The sequence below is a fragment of the Neofelis nebulosa genome, chromosome 13 (assembly GCF_028018385.1).
Source record: "Neofelis nebulosa isolate mNeoNeb1 chromosome 13, mNeoNeb1.pri, whole genome shotgun sequence".
NCBI classification, from domain to species: domain Eukaryota; kingdom Metazoa; phylum Chordata; class Mammalia; order Carnivora; family Felidae; genus Neofelis; species Neofelis nebulosa.
In genome coordinates, this window is record NC_080794.1 from 36,405,876 (window position 1) to 36,431,515 (window position 25,640).

Below are 25,640 nucleotides of genomic sequence, written 5' to 3' on the forward strand. Positions count from 1 at the left end.
GTGACAAGAAATGCATCGTCTCCAAAGGCCACCTGCCACCTTGCGAGAAGTTCGCTCGGAATGGACTTCCCTACGCCTTCCCCTCCTCCCCTCACCAAGGGGGCCCCAAGCCCACACAAGCTCACTGGAAAGAACGGAGGGGCCAAGCTGCAGCCCCCTTCCTCTCCGGGGAACCCCTTCCCAGATAGCCCTTCCTCTCTCCCTTCTGCCGATTAACACACTTGTGTTTCTCTTCAGGCCTCTCGTCTCCCCCGCTAGCCGGGAGCCTCATGAGGACAGAGGCTGCTTCCTTGCCACTCCCTGGCTCTGAATGAGATGACCACCAGAAAGCACTCAGAACAGTGGCCCATAGTATGTAAAGTGAGCTGCTATAATAAGAAATGCGGCCACTCTCTCTTCCCATCGCCATCTCACCCTTGGCATGGAGGACCAGACCACACCGGGACCTGCTATCCCCGGCCCTCGCCTCGCCAGGTGGGCAACACTACAGCAAAGAGCGCCGGGGCCCTCGCCACATGCCCGGGACCGCACTTCCCATTTTAAGCGTGATGATCCTGGTAAGCCTTGCAAGCTACAATGCTCCCATTTTGCAGATGAGTGAACGGGGGGCACAGAGCTGTAAAACGGCTCCCCCCAGGTTAGCACAGCTGGAAGTGGCAGAGCCAGGCTTCGAATCCGGGCAGCGTGTCACTAGTCCATGCTCCTAGCTGCCTCAAGTCCTCGGTGAGAAACCGTTGACCTTGGGGCAGCGGTGGGGGGTGGGGGTGGGGGGCACATCTGAAAGCAAGACAGAGGTGCATCTGTGGGCCCCGTTGTCCCGTTGGGAGCCTCCCAGGGCTAGGCCAGGGCTTCAGCTGTCATCAGCCCTTCCCCTGTCCCCAGGCCGGGGGAGAAGTCCTTGAAGTCCAGAGGGAGCCCTCTAACGGTGCTTTTGTCACGCTTTCCCTGTTCTCCCAGGGCGGGACGAGAGGGAGGGGCCCACCAGGAGCAGGAACACGTCAATGTCGCTCCTCGGTGACGGCCATTGCGGCCCAGCTCTGGAGACGCGTTCCCCCGTCGTGAGTGACGGCACACACAGTGCCCGCAGCCGCTGCTCCGCGGGCTGCCCGTCGGCCGGTGAAGGCCCCGCCGCCCCGCGAGCGCACGCACGCTGCACGTGCACACGATATTAAAGCCATATTTTTGGTTGCTGGGAAGGCGCGGTTGTCACTTCCTCTGCCCTAGGCAACCCGCTGGCCCAGCTCCCCTTCCACTTCCCCGCCCACCGCGGAGCGCCATCCGTTTGTATTTATATAGATAAATCGGCCCGGCTAATTAAAGTTCTCTTGCCGGAGAGTGAGGGAATTAATAAAAAGAACTTGGAATGGAGCCGACGGAAAGCTGGGGCGCTCAGAGCCCGAGCCAGAACCCGCAGCAGCAAAGGAGGCCAGAGAGTCCAGCGGGCGGGGCCTCGGGAGACTGCCCCTACCTCCCCTGGGGCGCAGGGGGCGCTCTGGGTCCCCGAACGAGGGCGCTGGCAGGAGCCCATTCACTGGGCGTGTTTGGTGCCACGATGCCACGCGCGCGCCTTCGCTTGACCTTTGGAATGTGCCTGCAGCACTAGGCTCTGGGCTCTGTGTCTCAGTTTACTCATCTGTAAAATGGGAGCGTCCTAGGCTTCAAGAATTGACAAGGTTCTCACACTGAAATTGCTTAGTAAAGTACCTGCCATGCGATCAGGGTCTCATAACTCTTTGCTCTGTTCTTGCTTGTCTAGCAGAATGGGGGCACAGGAAGTAAGGTCGCTGCGTGGTTGTGATGCACGGAGAGCAGGTCTTGCCACGCACGCAAGAACCTTCTTCCCTGATCTTCCTGGACACCTGCTCAGTGCCAGGCTCAGTGCCGCAGGCTGCCTTGTCCAGCCTCCACCCCCAGCACACTCAGGGCGGAGACCCAGGGGCCACCTTGACTAGGATCCTCCCACCTGGGCTCTGAGTACAGCCGGTGCCCTTGGCCTCCAGCACGGGCTGTTTCCCTCTGCCGTCCCAGTCCCCGCCTGAGGCCCGGGGACTGGCCTGACAAGTTCTGACTAAGCCTGCAGCTGGGAGTCCGGGATGGAGCAGGCCTGGGGCTGTTTGAATTGCGCCCCATCCTATCTCCCAGCCTCTTCCCGCCACTCTGGCCTCAAAGACCTCAATGTCCCCCTGCCCTGGGGCCAAGCTGGAAGAACAGGCCGCAGTGAGTTGTAGCCTCCACAACCCCTCCCTTTCCGTTTTCCTAAGCCTCTGTTCACACAAAGCAGGGGCCCTGACACCCGCTGTGCTGACAGTCTATGGGACCTGGGCCATGTCCACACGGCTGGACTCTTCTCCACGTGCAGCCTGGCAGCTCAGCCCTCTGGGATCCTGAGCTTAGCCCCCAGAGAGCAAAGCCAGAAGAGCCAACATCACAGGCCCGGGGCCTATGTGCCCAGAGGAGCCAAATTGTTCTGAGAGGACTTGGCTCCATGAAGTCCGGGACTTGGGCTGGGATTTCTCCTAAAGCTCCCCAGAGACTTTCTCAGTCCCGGAGGGGGACAATGATGTAGGCCGAGTTCCTGATCCCCTGGGTGGGCAGCTGGCCTCTTCTACCAGAGCCCGGCCCCCTCTCCCGCGGCCAGCAGAGTCTTCCTGGGCCACTTCAGCTCAACTGTCCCCTCCTCTGAGAGACCGTCCCTGACCACCTGGCCAGAAACAGCCACCCTGCCCATCTCTCAATGCCATTCGCTTCTTATGTGTGTCCTCACAGCACACATCTTCATCTAAAACTTCTCCTCCTCTTGGTTATGATTTTGTTGCCTGTGTCTTCCAACAAGAAAGAAAGCTCCCCATCTGTTCATGGTTTGTCCTCAGCACCGGGCACCCACCGGATGTTTTTAAATGAGTAAGCGAATGTCTGGGTGAGTGGATCCACGGATGACGCCCCTCCTCCTGCCCCCCTCCCCCCCCCCCCCCCGCCCGAGGAGATGGCCACCGACGCAGTCTGCAGAGGGACAGCCATCAGGCCAGCTGGGCTGAGGCCGGGGCACCGTGAGGAAACAGCTGGGCCTGTTGGAGCCAGAGGCCCCGGGCCGGCGCCTACCTGTTTGTCAGCCTGTGCGGGTGATGGTGTGATCCCCGAGCCCCGAGTGCGCAGAGGAGCAGAGCAAGGGCAGCCCGAGGAGGAAGGATGAGCCAGATATAACTCCGGGACAATGAAAAAGCGAGGGCCACAGGAAGAAACAGAGGAGGAGAGGAAAGGTCTAACAATACGCAGGACCATCACTCATTGGCAGGACAGCCCCGTCCAGGTGTCCCTCCGGGGCGGGCTCATCCTTCCCGTTATCTCTCAGCACAGGGATGCCAGGAAAGCCCCTCCCGACCAGCCTTGGGGCCCTCCGCCCTGGAAACTTCATCTGGAAACCAATGCAGCTCATGCGGGCTTCCCTTCATTGTGCCTGGGCAGGAAGGTGGGCCAGGGACTTGCCCAAGGTCACAGAGCAGAAGGGGCCAGACCTCAGGTCTCCTGACTCCCTGGGCAGGGCTCTCCCAGCCTGGTGCAGGGGTGTGCCTATCATCATCCCCCCGCCCCACCACCCCCGTGCCCCATCATCCCTGTCAGAGCCACCTATTTCTAGGTGGCACTTGCTGTCCAGGGCCTGGTGTCTGAGCGTCAAAGCCTAAAAATAAAAAGACAGATTGTCCACTTCGGCTGTAATTACCGCCTAAAAAGACCCAGTGGGGAGAAAAAGAGAGAGAAGGGAGGAATAAAGAGAAAACGTCAGAGCTGAGCATCTATCACAGGCAGACAGGCGTGGGACGGAGGGTCTTCGGGCACATCGGTGGGGTTCTCGGGCCTCCTGCCTCCCACCTCCTTCTCAGCTCAGCTGCCAATGGGGCCTGAGCCCCTTTGGACGACATGGAGACAGGGCAGGCCATACGGGGGCCCTGGGCGGCCTCAGCTGCCCCCAGCTGTGTAACCATACCAAACGGCAGGCTTCTTTTGGGACTCTGTCTTCTCACGGGTACACTGGGACTCCATTCGCTCAGCAGGTATGTCGTGAGGACCTACCGTGTGCTGGGGATGTACCTGGAAACGGCTGTGCTCACGGAGCGCACATCTGGGCCTGGGGGAAGTGGGGTCCCTGTGGCTCGGCAGGGGGCAGCTGCTTTAGACAGGGGGTCAGGGCAGGCCTGAGGGACGGAGCGGAGCTCGCCTGGCCGTGGAAAGCCCTGAGCAGAAATGAGAGGCCATGCGATGCAAGAAGGCCACTGTGTCCAGAGTCCCGTGAGTGTGGGCCGCTTGGTAGAGGCAGGCTGCGGCCGTATCCAGGGGACCCCCACAGGCACACCCAGTAAGGAGTGTGGATTTTCTTCTGATGCAGTGCAGGGGGGCGGTGGAGGGGGTTAAGGATGGGGGTGGCATGCCCTGTCTCAAGTTTTAGAACAGTAACTCGGGCCACCGGCTTGAGCAGGTGGTCCCTTCCACCAGTGAAGAGGGGAGACGACGATGGCCTGGCCTGGGACGAGGACAGCGCCGGTGGACAGGAGAGGATGGCCTGGGGACAACATTCAAGAGCTGAGCCACAGAGTGGAGTGGGGGCGGGAGGGAGAGAGAGGACTCGAGAATACCCCTCAGGTGTTTGGACCGAGCGGTGGGGTGGGTGAAGGTGCCGTTTACCAAAAGGGGAGGCTGGTTCTTTTGGTGGTGACAGGTGCGTTGAGAGCTGTTTTGACCATGGTGACTTAGACACCCGCATGGCCTCGTGTCGTGAGAAGACACCAGGCAGGTGAAGCGAGGTGGCTCAGATGGCCGGGGCTGTAGATACAAAGTGGAAACCAACAGCAAGGGGCCGCTGTTTAAAACCTCGGCCCCCCGCGAGGTGGTCTAGGGAGAGCGCATGGATAGAAAAGAGAGGAGGGTCTCAGACCGAGGGCCTGGGGCCCCCAGAGAGGTAGAGCCTGGGCAGCGGGGGAGTGAGGTGGAGGGACAGGGGGAACGAAGGAAGAGATTGTCCCCACTGGGCCAGATGCTGCTGGACACCAAGGAAGACAAGGACAGCAGTGAGCAGTGGGACGACCGGCTGGGTATCACAGTCATTGGACACCTTGGCAAGAGCCGAGTTTCCCTTGCGGTGGCGGCGGGGCTGGGGGGACAGTAGAAACAGAAGCTGGAGATGGCCATGTGACGTGCTCTGCTATTCTCACAGCTGAAGGGGGCGGTGGGGTGACTGGAAATGTACCGCTAGTGGCGAGAGTAGGGCACACGGGGAGACCCATGGAGTGACGCCTTGTGGGAAAGACTCCTGGTGCCAGGGAGAGGGCACGGCTGGGGGTGGATGCTGGGAGGGCTGCGAGCCAGGGGCGATGGTAAACCATGAAGCCCTGCGGCCAGGAGGGGCGGGGATGAGCATCTTTGGGGCTGGCACAGAGCCACATTGCACCTGCTGTGCAGGAACCCCCCGGTGGGGGCGGCTGGCGGCCAGGACAGAAGGTGGGCACACCCCCGGATGTAGGCCACCCCGCTGGGGACTCTGGATCCAGAGGCCACAGCGCTAGTCCTGGCTGTGCGGCTGCTCCTCTGGGGGGCGAGGGCTGGGGGCCAGCAGGAAGGGTAGAGCCTAGGCGGGGAGAGCAGAGGTGGGACGCCCCAGGGCCGGGGGATGGGGAGCCCGGGTGGGAGGGAGGCAGGCCTGGAAGGGAGCCTCCTACCACGTCTTACCGTGGACCTGTGAGGAGTGCATGGGACTCAGCGCTCCTGACCCGTCCCTTATCCTTCAGCCCTTCTAGCCTTTGCTATTTCTCCTCTCCCTGACTTGGTGGCATCTCCTCCGTGAGTCCAGCCTCTGCGGGACGTGCCCACGAGGCCCCGGCTCCTCCCTGGTTTCCGGTCTCTGGTGGCGGCAGCCTCGTGCCATTGGGAATCCCTGCGTCCTCCCCCAGCTCCTCCGCCACCTGTGAAACCAATTCCCGGCCCTTCATCCCCGTGTCGTAAATATTTGAGGGCTCTTCTTTCCTCTGGTTGGAGCCTGGCTGATAGAGCAAGCTTCTCAGAGCTTCCTCGCCTGTGAAATGCAGACAGTCGCTCCCTCAGAGTTCCCACGAGGATTAAGTGAGGTAGTGAATGTAACATTCGGCACCCGGCCCGACGTGCGCAAAGCAGCAGCAGGTGGGTGCTGGACGCAGACAGAAGGTCCACGTTCATTCATTCGACACACTTCGTCCCTCAGCTCCTGCTCTGTGCTGTGTGCCCGGGGCCCTCTGGATCCATACCTGGCCCCCAGCTAACGGGCCTCTGCCCCTGGCGGAGCAGGTTGACTGGGAGCAGAGGTGCAGGGGCGATGGGAACCGGGTCCGAACCCGGTCCTCAGGCGAGGCTGGGCGGGGCTGAGGTCTTCCGGAGGAGACCGCACCTGAGTGAAGGGAGGACAGGTTTGAGCGCCTGGAGAGCAGAGACTGCATCCTGGGCACATGCCCCGGGCCTCCCGCACAGCACCGTAGTGCCCACACCACGTGAGTCATGGTCGCCCTTCTCCCAGAGCTTCCCGCCGCCCAGTGCAGGCCAAGTGCTTCACCCGCGCTCCTTCCAATCCTCACCGCGGCCCTGGGAATGGGGGCTACCGTGTGGGGAAATGGTGCTCGGGACTGTTATGATGCCGGCCCACGGGTTAGGAGGCAGGCGAGAGTTGGAGGGGAGGGGTGCGGAGTTTGCCTCGGGCACCGGAGACCCCTTGGCTCAGATGGCACCAGAGTAGGGTGGGAACGGTGCCCTGCAGGGTGTCCGGTGTTGTGCGCTCTGGACGAGTCCAGAGTAACGTTCACATCCAGCCGCTGGTACATGCTGCTCCTGGTGTTGGGCATACACGACCTGCATGGGGGGAGGGGACGGCCCCACAGCAGGCGAGACTGAAATGGCTCCTGGAGGGGGAAGGAGGCAGAGCCCCCCAGCGACTGGAGAGATCCAGAGCCTGCCCTTTGGTCTTGGGGATCAGACAGCAGGAAGGCAGGCTGGAGACACCAGCGGCCAGCCCAGCAGGGTGCCCCCAACCCGTGTATCCCACTGTTGGCTCCTAAACACACCTGTAGTTGCCAGAGGCCCACCCAGGGGCCTGACCCTGCACTGACAAATTCTAGAAACTCCATAACCTTGGAGGGTGGTCAAATACCAATAACGAAACAACTCCCTCTTGGAGCTTCAGGCCATTCGTGATATTATCTTTGTGGTTTTCTGTTCTTGATTTTCATTAAAAATAAACAGTGTTCAATAAGAGCATTCAATGCAGTGTGGCTCCTCTGTGGGCCTCAATTTCCTCACCTGTAGAATGGGCCTATTAATTCTCCCTCTCGCCTTCTCCCCAGGGTGCTGAAAGGGGCAGATGGGAAGAGATGCGGGGAACTGACAGTGTGGGGCATCCCGCCGTCGAGGGCCATGCGTGGGTCATCCGTGTACCCTCCCTCCTCAGCTCCCCCTAGAGTGGCAGTGACTAGCATTTAAAGGCTAGTCACCAGCTTTCCTCTGCCTCAGTTTCCCCTTTGGGCACTGGAGAGAGTACCCGGTCTCTATTTCCCCAGGCACAGCTAGAATTTAATAATGGGTGCACAACATCATCCTTCTTGAAGCTAGAACAAGCAATCCTAAAATTTGTACAGAACTACAAAAGACCCCTAATAGCCAACATAATTTTGAAGAAGACCAAAGCAGGAGGCATCACAACCCTAGACTTTAGCCTCTACTACCAAGCTGTCATCATCAAGACAGCATGGTATTGGCACAAAAACAGACACACAGACCAATGGAATAGAATAGAGACTCCAGAACTGGACCCACAAAAGTATGGCCAACTAATCTTTGACAAAGCAGGAAAGAGTATCCAATGGAAAAAAGACAGTCTCTTTAACAAATGGTGCTGGGAGAACTGGACAGCAACATGCAGAAGGATGAAACTAGACCACTTTCTCACACCATTCACAAAAATAAACTCAAAATGGATAAAGGACCTGAATGTGAGACAGGAAACCATCAAAACCCTAGAGGAGAAAACAGGCAACAACCTCTTTGACCTCAGCCGAAGCAATTTCTTACTCGACACATCTCCAAAGGCAAGGGAATTAAAAGCAAAAATGAACTATTGGGACCTCATCAAGATAAAAAGCTTCTGCACTGCAAAGGAAATAATCAACAAAACTAAAAGGCAACCGACGGAATGGGAAAAGATATTTGCAAATGACACATCGGACAAAGGGCTAGTATCCAAAATCTATAAAGAACTCACCAAACTCCACACCCGAAAAACAAATAACCCAGTGAAGAAATGGGCAGAAAACATGAATAGACACTTCTCTAAAGAAGACATCCGGATGGCCAACAGGCACATGAAAAGATGTTCAACGTCGCTCCTCATCAGGGAAATACAAATCAAAACCACACTCAGATACCACCTCACGCCAGCCAGAGTGGCCAAAATGAACAAATCAGGAGACTACAGATGCTGGAGAGGATGTGGAGAAACGGGAACCCTCTTGCACTGTTGGTGGGGATGCAAACTGGTGCAGCCGCTCTGGAAAACAATGTGGAGGTTCCTCAAAAAATTAAAAATAGACCTACCCTATGACCCAGCAGTAGCACTGCTAGGAATTTACCCAAGGGATACAGGAGTGCTGATGCATAGGGGCACTTGTACCCCAATGTTTATAGCAGCACTCTCGACAATAGCCAAATTATGGAAAGAGCCTAAATGCCCATCAACTGACGAATGGATAAAGAAGATGTGGCTTATATATACAATGGAATACTACTTGGCAATGAGAAAGAGTGAAATCTGGCCATTTGCAGCAACGTGGACGGAACTGGAGGGTATTATGCTAAGTGAAATAAGTCACTCAGAGAAAGACAGATACCATATGTTTTTACTCATGTGTGGATCCGGAGAAACTTAACAGAAGACCATGGGGGAGGGGAAGGGGAAAAAATAGTTACAAACAAAGAGGGAGGGAGGCAAACCATAAGAAACTCTTAAGTACAGAGAACAAACCGAGGGTAGATGGGGGGTGGGAGAGAGGGGAAAGTGGGTGATGGGCATTGAGGAGGGCACTCGTTGGGATGAGCACTGGGTGTTGTATGGAAGCCAATTTGACAATAAATTATATTTTAAATATATAAATAAATAAATAATAAACAAATAAATGAAATTTTAAAGGTGAAAAAAACGGGAGCACAGGAAGAAAACAGGAAGAGATTTCTAGGGGATCGGTAGGTTCACGCTATCTTCAGGGCATGAGTGAACAGAGCAATTCCCGACTGGGGTCCCCTTCGAGCTGCTGTCAGGGAGAGATGCTTTGGCTGTAACCCCAGCCCAACAGCAACCAGATCGCACACCCTCCATTCCCCGCCCCCCCTCTCCCCGGGCAAGCAGCCCCCTTCCCCAAGGTGCAGCTGAGGACAAAGCAGGGCCCGGGTCCACTTCCTGATGGATGGGCCGGGCACAATGTCAGCAGGGATGTTCTCAGAGCCACCGATGTCTGTCGGCCCAGGCTCAGACCTGTTCCTCTCGGCTGTCCCCATCCTATGCCCCCACCCTTGTCACCTATGAGGCTTTTAGAGCCGAGGGGCCCTCAGAGGGTCTCCAGGCCCCCCCACTCCCCCCACCCCCCACCTCACATCTGGAGGACAGACCTGAAAGTTTGCCATGGAGCCGGCCTGGGCTTTCTTTACTCTTTTCCTGCTGCTTCTGCAAGCCCAGCCCTGGGTCACCTTCCAAAAGCCACAGCCACTGTTGCGTAGACGAGCACTCCCGATGTCCCCCACTGTGTAAATGGGTAACGATGAGAGCGAAGTCGACACCTCCACCATTCCCAGAACGCTCATGTGCTACGTGCCCCTCTTAGTCCTCTGCACACGGGGTCTCATTTACCCCTCACGGTGCCCAGGGAGCAGACCCTGCTATTGGCCCATTCCACAGGTGAGGACGTAGAGGCTCTGGGAGCATAAGCAATTGGCCGAGGGACCCGGGAAGTAAGGGACCCATCTGCTGGACCCCGTGACAGCACACCAGACAGCCGGGGCCTCGGGAAGCCTGGGCTGGGGACCGCAGCGGCTGCTGGGTCCTCCTCTTCCTCAGTAACCACTCGGAGAAGCAGCTGCTTCGTGCCAGCCTGACCCCCACACCCTGGAGAGAGAGCGATGAATAAAACCCAGTCCCAAGTCTCCAGGGGCGTAAGAGTCTCAGGGGCGAGGCCAGATAGGCTTGGTTTGGGACAAAGAACCGTGTGGTTAACCTTTAACATGTCACTTCATGGGCCCCTCCCCCTCCCCCATCTGTGAAATGGGCCTCGGAGGTTTGAGCTAATGAGCTCACGTCTGGGACCCGGCTCTGGGAAGCGTGTTAAGTGCTCTGTGTGCAAGGCCCCATTAAAGCCATTATCTGCCTGGGCATCACTCGGCAAGCGGACTCCAAATGACCACAGATGGGCACTCTACCTCCAGGGGCTGTGGCTGTAGGAGAGGGGCACCCCCCCACCTTTCAAAGCAGCTCTCGCTTGGGGGCACACCTCCCTGACAGGTCTCAGGTGAACCTCCCCAGGCCCCGGCCCAGCCCCAGTCCCAGAGAGGCAGCGAGGGATGTCTCCGCTCAGGCCCGTCCAGTTGTTTCGCTAATGCTCTCTAATGGGCCCATTTAGCAGCCCTGTCTCGGCTGTCACCGTGGTAGCTAATTGCTGTTCCTCCTCCAGCCCCACGCAGGCCTCTGCCATCAGCGGGCATTAGCTGTCACTCCGGACACGATCCTGCCCAGCCCAGCTCCGGTGGCCCAGGCACTCACTCAGCCAGCGAGGAGCCTCTCCAAGCCCCCAGGCCCTATGTTCTCGCTGTCATCATTCCTACCCTTCGCTGAGCAAGTTCAAGGGGCAGAAAGGGAAACCGAATGGGGTGAGAGGGGTGCTGGAGGCACAGAGCTCTTGGCACAGAGCTCTTGGCAGGCAGGGGCGAGGGGAGAAGTCTTGGTGGCCCTGAGGAGGGATGAAGGTCATGTCCTAACCCCGGGCCCTGACCCACTGCAAGTTCCTCCCAGAGCCGACTCTGGGACAAGGATTTGAGTGCAAGGGGTTTTGTAGGAGATGAATCCAGAGGAACTGTGAGGAGGATGGAGGGAGCAGGAAGGAGAGGAGAGCCAGCTGAAGAGGTAAATGGAGGAGTGGGTCACTGTCCTGGGCACCTCGGGGTCCCTCTGGGAGTGTGTGGGTGCTCCTGGGATTTTCTCCCTCAGGAGCAAGAGGGCTGGGGTGTTCATTCGGGGTCACTCTTGGGGTCAGGAGTCAACTACGCGTGTGGGGACTCTGGGGACGCCGCTGGGACAGCTCTGCAACCGGCCCCCCCAACACCTGTCTTCTTCTGTACAACATCCGGGGTAGCCTCCCGGCTCGTAGGAACCAACCGTGAGCAGAGGCCACCACCAGCCCTGCGCTCTGGCTGCAACAAAAGAATCCTAGCACCCAAATCCAGGGAGATTATGGCACCACGGTGCACCAAGCTCCTCTCATCCCTGGGCCCTCCTTCCGTCTGTCCCCTCTGCTGGACAGCGTCCTCCCCAGACCCCTCCCCTTGCTCTGGGCTCAGTTCCACCCGTGTCTTCGCAGGGCCAGTGAGAAAACTCAGTGGGACCCTCTGGAATCAGGAGACCTGAGGTCCCATCTGGGGGAAGGCAGAGGCACAGGAACAGGGTCCTGGTTAGGACAGTCCCAGGAGCCAACCTTTATAAGGAACACCTTGGTCACCGCTTGGGCCCTGGTGCAGCAGGATTTGTCCTCGGCTGCATGGATGGCCGAGACTTTTCAGACTTGCCTCTTTCTGCGGGATTCCGGCTGAACTTTCTCCTCTTCTGTCTCTCGTCCACAACCTTGGCAAGGTTTTCTACCCCCAAGACTTCCCCATCCATCGTGCTGATGCCTTTGAAGCTTTCCACCTGCAGCTCAGACCTCTCTCTTCACTTTTAGACCCCGGATATTTGGTGGTGGGCAGATACCTCTACCCGGAACCTCAAACCAGGCCGGTCCCAACGTGACCAAGCTCCTCCCCGTCTGGAGCCTGCTAACTTCACCATTGATTCACCTGTCACCAGAAGCAGAGCCCTAGGAGTCATCCTTGACTTTCCTACCTGCGCCCGGCCCAGCAAGCATGGAGTGCATATTTCTCCTGTTAGGGGTCTGTCCTCAGCTTGTCACTGACACGGCCACACCCCTAGGGCAGGCTCTTGTCACCTTCACTGTCTTGAATGCCATCTAGCTCCAGCCTCACCCCTGCTCCCATCCCCTCTCAACCCAGGCGGCACTCCAGAGCTAGAGAGATCTTTCCAAAACATTGGCCCGGTGATGCCACTTTCTTGGTTACAACCCTTTGGTGCCATCCGTTGACCGAGGGTGAAGTTCAAGCACCTTGCTGTGGCCCGGAAGTGTCTGTCGCCTCCTCGTCACTTCCTGCCTCTAACTCAAGGCTGCTGCCGTACCAGAACGCTTCTTTTCTTCAACAGTGAGTGCTTCCTCTCACCTACGGGCCTTTTTGCATGTGTGGTTTCCTTTCCTTCAAACGCTGGGGCACCAGGCTTCCAATAAGCCCCAGATTCAATGCACAGTCAGCCTCGGGTAAGTATGGAACGGGTATGAAGAAATGTTTATTTAATGAACGTCGAATGAGAGCGAACAAGAGGCAGCCCCTTCCCGTACCAGCTCTGCAAATTCGGACTAGTGGGGCTCCATTGCCTCGTGTGAGATGGGACAGATAATGTGCCCCTCGTGAGGCGCTTGTCAGGACGGACAAGTGATCCGGGTCCTCTGGCACCACGGCACAGAGTAAGGGCAGCTGTGCTCAGCATCACCGCCTGGCCCGGCCCCCTCCCCGGCCACCGGGAAACAGGGCTGTCCCCTCCCCTCAGCCTGGCAGACTCCTTCCCTCCCAGCAGCTGGGCGGATCACACAGCCTCGGCGTGAGGGCAGCAGGGAGGACCGACTGTCCTGGGCACCCCACATGGAGGGACAGCAGGGGCCCTGGGAGGGCGGGCTATCTGCCGCTACAGGCAGGTTGAACGGGTTCTCGAGAACACACGACGCCATGCGGGGAATAGACGCAAGGGCTTCTTGGTTGTGCTGATGTGTCTCATAGTGACAGTCCTGGGCATGCATTCTGACAACGCTTTTGCTCCTGGAATCCTGGGAGCAAGGGTGTCGGGCATGTGAGGGCTTGCCAGCTCCTGGAACACCCCCCACCCTGCCAAGAGGGACACATTGGCTTGAAGGTTGCCTGGGAGGGGACCTTCTGGGATAGACCGTGTTCCCCTGCCCCCTCCCACCCTCTACCTCCATTCCTAGGGTGGCTGCTGTGCCAGACTGGCCCTCAGTCTCAGAACTGGTATGTGGGCAGTACCGAAGGGGCTTGCAATCACTTGTCCCCCCGATGCCCCTCAATGTTGCAGAGGCCCAGAGAGACAAGGGATTAGCCAGAGTCATCCTGCAAGGTCACAGACTAGCCCCGGTGTACAGACTCCCCAGGCCAGGGGGACGGACAGCCATCTGGGGGCAGTCTGGGTGTCCGAGCACAGCCCCACCCCGAGGGTCTGGTAAGTCCATCTGCTTTCCACCCCCATGATGCCCCATGTTCTGGTGACATCAGGTCAGGGCTGCCCAGCTCGAAGAACCCATGGGGCAGGGCCAGGCTCCAACTAGCCCAGGCCCTGTGGTCCTGAAGCAGAAACGACCCCTAACACCCTATCCTCACTGATGGCCAAGGCAGTGTCCCTGGCGACGTGTCCTCAGGTCTCACTGGGCAGAGCCTGACTAGGGCCCCAGGGAAGCCACCACCCAGGTGCCTGGGTGATGTCACATTGCCACAAGAGTCCACCCTGCGCCCAGCCATGGCCTGAGCAGAACTCTTCTCCTTCATGTGCCCCGGCCCCCTCCCCTTCTTCACATCCCTCTGAGGCAGATCTTGTCTCCTCACGCATCAATTATTAATGTGCTCCAGCTACATTAAGCCTGGGTCAGTCTGTTGGCTCCTTTGTCATTCTCCCTGGGGTGGGGGCTGGGGGGAAGCAGCGGGTGGGGCTGGAGGGCATTGGAGCAGACAGCCCAAGAGGAGTCAGGACTCCTTCTGCCCTACAGATGCCCAAGCACACAAAGCCTAAACTGGACAACTCTTTAAGCTCATCTGATCTAGCCAGTGCGGGCACCAAGGCCAAAGGAGGAGAAGGTGCTCGCCAAGGGCTCGCCAATGGTCTGTGCTCAGCTGATCCCAGCATGGCTCTGATCCTCTCTTCTCTGCGTGCCACCCTCTGTCCTGGGCTCCAGCTGACCCCAGTACGCCCAGGGACGTCCTACAAGTCATGAGAGGCCAAGCAGTGTTTCCAAAGTCACAATGAGTGGTGCAGAAAGTGGGGTTTGCACTCTGATGCCCAAGAAAGAACACTTCCAACCAGACCATTGTTAGCATGAACATACTTTGGGGGTTCTTTCCTTCCCAAACTCCCCTGGTCAATAAATTAGGAAACGTTTCAAACCATACACCTTCTCACAGAGCCACGACAAGCCTCATGGTGTAAAAACGCTCTGAGAAGGTCTGCAGGGGAGGAAACTACACAGCCATGACTGACCTACAGTGCTCCAGATTACTTGACAGGAGAATGGTCTGGGCTTACTCTGTTCTGCAGATCTCAGGCCTCACTGGGCTTTGTGAGACCTGTGGAGAGACAAGGCGAGGTGCTCCCCTCATACACAAGTGAAGCCGCAGGCAGACAGGTAAGGGGGACAACTGGGCAATGAGCTCAAGGGGAGGGAAGCCCGGGCACAAGGCTGGGCTCCCTGGTGATGTTCTCCCTGGCTCTGGGGCTTGAGTAAGTCACTCAACTCTACAGACAAGGTGCTGGTGTGGAAAGTTCTGGGGTGTTGAGGCTGCACACACCTGGTTACAACATCTCTCTGGGCCTCGACTTCCCCAGCTGTCAATGGGGGAATAAGGGTGTTTTTTTCTCAGGCTTGGTAGGAAGAACATATCTCCACATGGTGCCTGGTACATAGGAGGAAGCCAGTGCATGATAGATTCCTTTCATCCTTCTTTTGTATCCTGCCCTTAAAAATAAGTGAAGTTTTTACCCCTGTCTTGTCTGACAAAATGGACTGAGCTTCCTAGGGTCCCGCTGTTGGGGGTGCAGGGGTCTGTGAAGGGGGAGGCTGGGGCGTGTCAATCTCTCTCCAGATCGTCAGGCTGCAGGCTGACCCCCCACAGCCAAGGGCAGCCGACTCTAAAACATATTTTTTAGATCCTTTTCTCCAACCCATGTGCGAAACCAAGTTTTGAAATGTGAGTGGTCAGATTGCAATAAATACCATTGCAATCCACAGCACGTAATGGTTTATAGATTGTGACTCATAATTCAACTGGGGCCTGGGTCGCGGGCTCTCTCCCCGCCACCAACCCTCCAGCCCCGCAGCCTGCATGAGTCCCTGGTGAAGCAATAAATCGGGAACAAGGGGCCCCCTGCTAACTAAATTTCGCTTGTCAGCTTTAAGCGTTCATGCTGTGTGTTAAGTTAGCACAAATATCACAAAGCAAACACACACGCGCGCACACACACACACACACACACGCACACACCTATATATTCATGCATATATTCGTACGTATGAATAAACTACCCTGCCGTTATGTAATTCCCTCAGGACAAAAAAAAGACCTTTTCTGGCAAGAGCCTCATTTTTCCAGCCTTACGGAGGCTGTGGCAGGTGAAGTCCCCGTGCCCCACTCTCCAGCGTTCTTCCCCCAAATTTGGGACTTTCCTATGCTTTAGTCCAGGAGTCCTCCCCAGGGCAGTCAGAGACACTCCTATTAGCTCTAAGGAGAAGCTTCCCCAGGCAGGTTACACACCTTGCAGGGACAGCGAGCCTGAGCACGGGAGAGAGAGCTCACGGGCCATCTACTCCTGCCTCATTCCCGGCCACTCTGGGATGCTTCCAGGCGCCAGCGTTTCGCGGATGGGCCACAAACAGAAACCAAGACGTCTCTGAGCCAGGCTGCCTGGAGCATCCGCGCAGAGCTGAGGAGCCCCAGAGAGCCCCGCCTCAATCCTTTCTGGCCTGACTCAGCCTCTCATGAGTGACCCCCTGTGAGAGTCTCAGAGGGCAAGAACCAGGTATGCCGGCTTTCCTCTTGCCTTTGGTTATAAAACCAGGGGTTCTCAAGTTGTTTGCTCCAATGAATGGGGCTTTTGTGGGGGAAGGGGGTAGGTGGTGAGGTGTCTGGATCTTTCTGTCTCATCAGCTCTCAGGAAAGTGGTTTACCTTCTTTAAGCCTTCGTTTCCTTGTGGAAAAGAGAAGAGAGCAATGGTGGCCCGCAGAATGGCTGTGGGGGTTCAGTGTGGGGGTGCAAGTGCAGCGCCCCACCCTCAGAGGAGGAGAGAGCCAGTGCCACGGGATGAAGCATCGGCTGGCAAAAGGGGGAGGGAGGCACCGGTCCCAACCTGGCCCATCAATCCCACCGACATGAGGAACGGCCCTGCCTGGGCAGTGGGGAGGGAACAAGGCTGCGTTCATTCTGGGTAATGAAAAGCGTCATCAGTAAATGAAGAATCTTGTAATTACCCAGATGTCCCTGGGAGGATTTGTGAGGCCACAGGCGGTGGCTGAGGTCCTGGTGCTGAGGGGCAGGGAGGGTGAGGGTGGCAGGCTAGCTTTGTGGGCCGGGGGCTCTGTGTTGCGCGGAGTGGGCCTTGGCCCCTGCAGACAGAGCCGCTGCCCCAGGAGAAAAAGCCACAAGCCGTTGGTCCAGGGCTGGAGCCTCATCTGCAAAGTGGGGACTGGCTCCGGACAAGGCTGGACTCAGGACTGGGGACTGATAGGCTTTCCCTGCCTCACAGAACAAGCTGGTCCCAAGCATCACTATTTCCTCTCTGAGCCTCAGTTTCCTTACCTGCCAGCAGTCACAATGATGACAACTACTTTGCCGACTTGAGGAGAGGACATGGACTGAAAACGTGCTGGCCAAACAGCAAAGGGCTCACACAGTTGGGCCGAGTGAGTGGCCGCTACCCAAGACACCCCCCCCCCCAGCCCCCGAACGACTCAACTCAAGCATTAACTGTGCAATTGCTAGGGGGAGGGCTTTGCTTTCCCCAGGGGGGCTTTGGAACCTTCAGGATTATATCTGAGGTCCCCTCTGAACCTCCTGAGCTCCCGCAGAAACAAGCGAGGGCTGCCCATGTCCTCTGGCTGCCCATGTCTGACTGTGGTTTTTCACTGGTGTGTCCCCACAGGGCCTCTGTGGGGAATGGGGTGGAGAGGGATGCTGGCAGAGACCTTCTAAGCGAGAGCTCACTTGAAAACATTTGGTTGCGGGGCCACTTTAAGAAATTATTACAAATGGCGTGTTCTGTCATCATTACCATCACTGTCCTCATTTGCCAGGTGAGAAAACTGAAGCAGAGAAAGGTCAAGGGCTCACCCAAGGTCACACAGCAGTGCCCATATCTCTGCTCCCCTTTTGAGCCCCATGGCCCCACCTTCTAGATCTATCATCAGTGTCTTCTCTCTCCTATTCTATAGCTATCAGAGTAAAGAATCCTCACTGACATTGAGCTTCTGTGGTCCCTTCTCTGTGCGCCCATGCCCCACGATCTCCCCATCCATGCCCTGCCCTTCTCCCCCAGCTCCGTCCCCACTGCCCAGGTCGGGTGGTCCAGAAGACCCAGTGCAGAGAAAGAGCAATGACAAAGGACTGCCCGGGAGAGATAATCCACTATTAAAACACGCCTGCTGTTCTAATTATAAAGGAGACCAAATTGGGTTTAAATTGGAATTAATTGGATGCCCCCTTATCCACGCCATCTATCTTGCACTCACCAGCCCTTCTGGACGGGTGGGATGGAAGGAAGTGGAATCTCATCTTCTCCCCCACTGAACACACATCCCTGAGGGCAACCCTGGCCCAGCCCCCAGCCCCTAATCCTTTTAAACGTTTCAAAGAGCACAGACAATGGGAGCTGGGGTGCTTGGAGCCCTCCTCTGCCTACCTCACCAGAGGGGGATGAAAAGAGATTAGGTGATTCTGGGAGGTGCTGGGAGGGGGGTCACACCCCAAAGGACTAAGACTAAAGGAAGCAGGAGGGCCTGGGTCAGCTCCGAAATGCTCGCTGGAGTGTTGTAATGGGCTAGGAGATGACACTCTATATATAAAGCAAGACCAGCCTGGGAGGCATTTAGGGAAGGGGGTCGTCAGGTTGGAAGGCTGTGATGGAAAGGGAATGAGGTCATCTAGCCGGCAAACTATGGGTCCGAGACCAACTGAGTCTTCAATAAACTGCTAGCTCCTTGTAAGGGAAAGGTAAGGAAGGCACCGTCCAGACAGCGTTGTTGTCCCGTGATCCTAGGCAGGCCCCATCTCTGCCCTATTGCAGAATTTTCTTCTTCAACTGGGCTGGGCATCCAAGGCCTTTACCATACACCCTTAAACAGCCAAGGTCTCGGACTGGTGGTCCATGGGCCAGACTTCATTTGGCCTGCCCCGTGTTTTGTTTTGTTTTGTTTTGTTTTTGTTTTGTTTTGTCTTGAATGTCCTTAGCTGTTTAGGGCGCTCTCTCTCTCTCTCTCTCTCTCTCTCTCTCCCTCTCCCTCTCTCCATTTGCCCATCCCCATATTTCTTTTTTCTTTTTTTCTTTTTGAGAGAGATGGAGGGAGCAAGTGAATGAGTGGGGGAGGGACAGAGAGAGAGAGAGAGAGAGAGAGAAAATCCCAAGCAGGCTCTATGTTGTCAGCACAGAACCTGACATAGGGCTCGATCTCACAAACAGTGAGATCATGACCTGAGCCAAAATCAAGAGTCGGACACTCAGCCTACTGAGCCACCCAGGTGCCCCCATCCCCATGTTTCTTAATTTCATCTTGTTCCTGGCCTGCTTCATTCATTTACGTCATCTGCCTGGCTCCTTCAGACATGTGAGCTTGCAATGTGTTAGGAACCTCTCCATTGCCCCTCCCCACCCCAGGCCCTATCTCAGGCTCCTCACTCTTCACTGCTTTGCTTAATACATCCCCCCACCCAAAACCAAATCCTCCTGGTCCTTTACAGCCCACTTCAGGGGAGTCATCATACTTGACCCCCAGACCTCAGAGTCCCTACCCTCTCCAGCCTCACCAGCAGTGTTCCTGGGGCACTTGCTGCTCCCCCAGGCTTCTCTTGAGTCCCCTTCCTGGAGTCAACTTATTTACTTGGGTTTCTGGAACACATCCTGGAAAGGACTTACTTTGTATCCCAACAATGCAATCAGTGAGAGTGGGGACACATAGCATGAGCTAAGACAGACTGCTGGTGCCCAGCTACTAGAGGTTGAAGGGGTTCTGTGTATACAGAACCATGGACAGGGCTCTGAGGGCAATATGGGCAGGGAGCTGCCCCAGATGACCTCCCACTCTCAGGCCAGCAAACTTCTGCCATGAGCTCTACCCTCTTCCCTCTCTTAAATCCTTCCCACCTTACTTTTCACCTGCTTCAGTATTTCACACTGCTGACGGGTCTGCTGCCTGGTCTGTGACCCTCACAAGCCGCGTACACACATACACCCATCCACACACAGACACCCAAACACAAGCATCGTGTCCTGTACTCCCATCTATCACACCCAGAATTCTGCCCTCTCCAAAGTTATCCCACATCTAGCACTGTATCCCTGGTACATAAACCCAGAGTGTTCCCCTTCATCTACACTTAAACTTCTTACCCCACATCTAGAACCTCTTATTTTCCTACATGCACCATGGAACCTTTGACCCATCTCACTACCTTTCCATTGCTATGGAACATCTTCTCTTTTCTCATGTCTGGAGTTATGCACCTCACTCCTGTAACATTTTCTTCTCCCTCCGTAATCCCTGCTACTGGCCCCTGCACCCACCCAGAGTCCCCATCTAAAATCCCAAATTCATAACACTTGGAATACCAACTTCCCATACATACATACAACAGGAGGCTCAAGCATTCTGAGCCCCCACTATCTGCCTGCCTCCCATCCTTAGCAGTGGCTCCTGTAGGTTGTCATTCCTCCCCTGCCCTAGGGCAAAAGTCTTATGCCCCAAAACTTTCAAGCTCAGAGTGTTATGGTCTGAGTGAATGAGACATACATGCAGGAACATATCAGGACTTATTTCCAACTCATTTCTCCTCTATGCATTGGGTAAGTATTTGCTTGATTTTCTCATTCTGAGCTTGGTTCATGAAGCATTTTAGGCAGGCTGAGGGTGGGTCACGTGCTGGGGAGATCTTAGCTCCTGGCTACCAGGAGAAGGAGAGATGGGGGAACTAGAGTACAGGCTGGGAAAAAACCATTTTCAGCTTCCTGGCCTTGTGAACCAAACAGGTATCTCACCCTCTCTGGCCCTAGGCTCTTATATTAAAACGAACAGAATTCTTCAATAAAGCAACCCATGAGAGAGCAAAAGAGACTGGAATGTTCTTAGTCAGAAAGAGAAACCAAAGCGAGTTGGGAGGTGATGCAAACAGGAGTTTCAGGCTTCTGATAGCCAGGACATGAGAGGAGAGTGACAGCTACCACAATGTGCTCTTGAAGAAATGAATTAAATGAATTAATTTGAGAGGGATTGAGTCTAGGAGAAGTTTCCAACATCATTGGTAGATAGAGAGGGAAGAGGTTGATCTATGAGGGAGGTTCAATTAATAAGAGACTAAGTCTATCAGCCAACTATCCTTCCAGCAAATTCTTGTTGAGCACCCATCACTTTTTGGACATAGTGTGAGGAGGGTAAAAAGATGAGACAGTTGTAATCCTGCCTCAGAGGTGAGAGAGGAGGACGGAAGAGTGGGGGTGGGGTAGCGGGGAGAGGGGACAGGATAGGGAAGGGGGTTGTGGATGTGTGCAGGGCCCAGGGATGCATAGGTCAGTAAAGGCTCCAGAGAAGAGAGCCCTTTGAGCTGGGTGTAGAAGAGTGAGGAGTTTGATAAACGAGGTGTGAAGCTAGTGAAGGAAGGAGGTACAGCACATACAGAGACATAGAGGAGGGACTGAGCATGGTGGTTGGCAAGAGGCCACGCTAAGGAGTTTGGATTTGACATACAAGTACAGTGGGGAGCCCTCCAGCTTGTGTAGAGGGAGGGTCAATTAGCAGGTGTAATGTGGAGGCAGGAGACTGAGGAGAAGCTGTGGCTGTGATATGGAGCTGAGGGTGTGCTCAAAGGCCACAGTGGTAGTGGTGAGGAAAGTGAATTAACACACTCCAGTGACTCGTAGGCTGTGGGGATGGGTGGGAAAGATGGAGGAGGTGGTGACTCAGAGGTTCCTAGATCAGGCAACCAAGTGGACAGGTTATACTCAGAATCTAGCTGAAAAAACTCAATGAACTCAGCCATGTTTCATACTGACCAAGGGCATGCTGCATCCCCATCCTCAGTATCTCTCCCAAACACACAGTGACACTTGTAAACAGAGTGCATGTGGGGTCAGGGCCTCCACCCTGCCCTAACTTCCCCAAAGGGAAATGTCAGATGGAATCGCCCAAAATACAAGAATCAGCTGAATACACCGGGAAGTGAGAGACCTGATTCTATTTCTCCTACAACAGGTTTTCAAAAAACTCTTTAATTTAGGGGTGCCTGGGTGGCTCAGTCGGTTAAGGGTCCAACTTTGGCTCAGGTCATGATCTCATGGTTCATGGGTTTAAGCCCCGCGTCTGGCTTTGTGCTGACAGCTCAGAACCTGAAGCCTGCTTCAGATTCTTTGTCTCACTCTGCCCCTCCCCGGCTCATGCTCTCTCTGTCTGTCAAAAATAAATAAACTTAAAAAAAAATTTTAAATCTTTCATTTATAAAAGTAAATAATAAAAGGTGTGAGTCCTGGGAAAGTTTGCATAGGAGTCAAACAACAGAAGAAACCGTCTCACCTTTGAGCCCCATGACGCTACAGCACCACGGACAGCAACACACTGAGGAAGATGCCAAAACATGAAGTCAAGAGGTACAAGTGTGGCTTGAAGATATCTGCGAACCACGTACAATTGTATGCAAATGTAACAGATTTAGTCATTAGGAATTCAATATTGTTGGTGCTTTAATATGAGTCTGTCCAACCTTATGAGAAGATACACTTAAAGGCAGGAAGCTTATCCTGCCACCACACAGGAGAGGAGAAACGAACCGCTGCATTGCCATACCACTCACCAACTCCTCCCCGACCCCGGGTAAAGGAAAGCAAGCTCCTTTGAGGCTCTAGGTTTTGAGTAAGACTCCTGGGATCACAGGACCCTTGAAAAGAAAAATGGGAGCATGTGTTTGTTGGAATTGAGAAGGGCAAAGCAACCTGGCACCTGAGTGTTTTTGAGCCTCGGCAGCTTTTGGAGAGAACAGCATTTCAGGCTTCTTGGGAAGGAAGGGTGTGTGGACCTGAGCCCATTTGCAGGAAGCAGGACTCCCAGTGGGCTGGCCATGTGGAGGTATGTGAGGACTAGTCACTGAATGGCAAAGTGAAGGTCCTTGTGGGGCCAGCTGGCAGGGGGAAGGAGAGCCTCTGTTTGAGCCACAAACCTTGGAATGGATTATACTCTCAATCAAGGCTGAGCAAGAAGGAGTGGGGAGGGGGGACTTCCTGGACCCAGCAAGCAACAGGGCCTGTTCTGCCCTTCCAGAACTCTGCAGGCCCAAGGCATTTGTTCAGACTGAGGCTTGGGAGAAGTCTCAGAAGTTACTGATACTGGTTGGTGAGTGCTGAAGCCAGGTTTAATTTGTTCAAAAAGAATACAGAAATGTGGCATATATCTTGAATACTGGGGAATAATTAGGCTTTAATTTATTCATTCATTCACTTATGCAATAAATATTTAAAGCTTATGATAAATGCCTTGCACTAGGTGTGGCCTTGAGGATAACTAAAGAGCAAAAATTAAGTCTCTATCCTCCTGAGGCTTATCATCTAATGAAAGAGACAGATGTTAGTCATATAATAGCACAAATAAAAGGAAAACTTCAAGCAAAAGAAACACTTCTGAGAAGGGAAGTTATCCAAAGTTATGCTAGAAGAATGCATAACGGGGGTGTTAGTCTGTAGGTAAAGGAGGTCTCTGAAAAAATTACGCTTAAGTTGAGAGTTGGGGTATAAACTAGACTCACCCAGAAGAGGAGCAGGGAATAAAGAGCTCCAAGAAGGACTAGCTTATGAAAAGTCCTGAGAAGAGAGAAACTTCTGAGAGGAAAGGGCACTTAAAGGCTCAGTGAGGCTGGGGTGGGAAGTGGAAAGGCAGGTGGGGAAAATGATAGAGTCAGGTAGGAACCAAACTATTCAGAACCTTGTCAGTCACAGGAAGAGCTTCACCATTAGCACAAAAACATTGAGAAGCTACTGAAAGGTTTTGAGGAGGTGAGAGGGTCCTGGGATCATGGTCAGATTTGCATTTTTGGAAAGTACACTAGTTTAGCTTGGGTTCCCCTCAAATGCAGAACCTGAAGTAAAGGCTTATGGGAAAGAAATTTTTTTGGAAAATGATCCCAGGTACCAAGGACGAAGGACCAGGAAGAGTAAAAGAGGAAAGGAGAAAAAGCCTATAAAATTATGCATTACAGAGTTGTTCCCCACCATGTGAAGCCAGGGCTAATCTCACTGAAACTTTCTCAAGTGGATATGGAATTCCTCTCAGAATTGTCCACATGGAGATCCACAGGGAGAAGCATTTCTACATTAACTCCTGGCTCCCTATTGACCCAAGGGTGTTGACTCTCCCCTGCCATGCTACCAGGCTGCACATGCCCTGTGCCACGAAGATCTCTGCTGGTGTCTCACACCGTGGCATCAGAGAAGCCCTTGTGCAGTAACGATCACACATCCTGTAATTGAGCTAAGACACTTTCAGTGAAAACCTTCCTGGAAATGTTCACTGCAATCATGTCTGGAATAAGAGAGAGGCTGAGAGGATGTTCAACAGGCATCTGGAAATTCTGAAACATTCCTTTGGTCACAGAGTCTATTTCTGGTGATGGAAAAGGGTGGTTTGGACCACAAATGTGGTGGTTGTGCAAATAGAAGTGAGTTGAGGAGAAGTGAGGGTGGAAGAGCCGGGCTACAGTTTTGAGGTTGGCTGAGTGGGCAGGTTGTGGAAGGACATGAGGGGAAAGTGGAAGCAAAAATGACTCATGGGTTTTCAGCCTGAGCAACTGAATGGATGGTAGAAATCCTACTAGTAGAGTTTTACAAAGGCAAATGAGAAGGAGTGGCCAATGAAGGAGGAGATGTATAGAAGCCAAGAGAAAAAATAGCTTCAAAGACAGTTCTTAACTGCTGAGTACGTTGGGGTGTCATGCTAAGTTATGCCCTCCCCCAATATATCCCCACTCTAATCTCTAGAACCTGTGAATGTTACCTTATACAGTAAAAAAGGGGGGAGGGGTTTTGCAGATGTGATTGAATCAATGATCTTGAGATACAGTGATTATCCTAGATAATTTAGGTGGGCCCTAAATGCATGTATCCTCATAAGAGGGAGGCAGAGGGAGATTTGACACAGACAGAAGAGGAGGCAATGTAGCTAGGGAGGCTGAGGTGATGCGGCCACAAGCCAAGGAATGCCAGCAGCCACCAGAAGCTGGAAGAGGCAAGGAAACAGTTCTCCCCTAGAGCCTCCAGAGGAAATGTGGCCCTGCTGACATCTTGATTTTTGGTCCAGTGAGCTGAGAGAGGATAAATTTCTATTGTTTTCAGCCACCAAGTTGGCTTTGTTATAGCAGCCACAGGAAGCTAATATAGACTTGTATGGCAAAGTGATCACTGGATTTAGAAACATGGAGGTCATTGGGGTACCAGCAGGTTTGGATACGGGGAATGAAGGAAAGGGAAGGATCAAGGACGGTCCTGGAGTTTCTGGCTTATGCAAGTAGGTGAGTAGAGAACAGTGCCACTTACTGAGAGGGGAACAGGATCAAAAGGTCTGTTTTGGCTGTGTTAGGCTTGAGAGCAATGTAGACACCACTGCTGCTAAGAACAGTACAGTTAGAGATGAAATTAATCCCAATTGCTCTTGTAGGACCTTGAAAAAGGCGGGGGAAATGCCTCCTAGTTCACACATAGAATGAGAACCAGAAAAGATGCGTTAGCCCTTATTCAGTGCATACTGAGTGAGCATGCCCATGGCCAGGGAAGCCTTTCCTGTGCCAGGATGAGTGCCAGTTCATGCCAGTGGTGTCCCCAGGCACTCCAGAAATAGCAGTTAATGCCAGAGGGTTGCAGTGAATGCAAGGCGAGTTCATTTGATGCTGTGGAGGTAGGAACGCATGCCAGAAGAGAGATAATATAGGCGGGAGGGATTAACAACATGTTCCAAAGGGATAACATTGGTATATTGAGGGAGGAAAATGAATGCAGGGGGTGACTGTGTGTGCCAGGGGAATCACATGGCATGTGGCAGAGCCACAGGGGCCAAGGATTAAACATGTTGTGGGCCGTATGCTCTTGGACTGGCCATTCTTCAGCAGGAATGAGATCCGGCTGCCAGCACCAGGTAGGGGCCTGCCAGCATTCAGGCTGCAAGAGCCCAGTCTGCTGCAATCCTGCCTTATACCTGAGTCCTCCTCCTGAGGGGAAGCTGGAGTTGAAAGTACCCACCTGTCCCTGGTAACCACC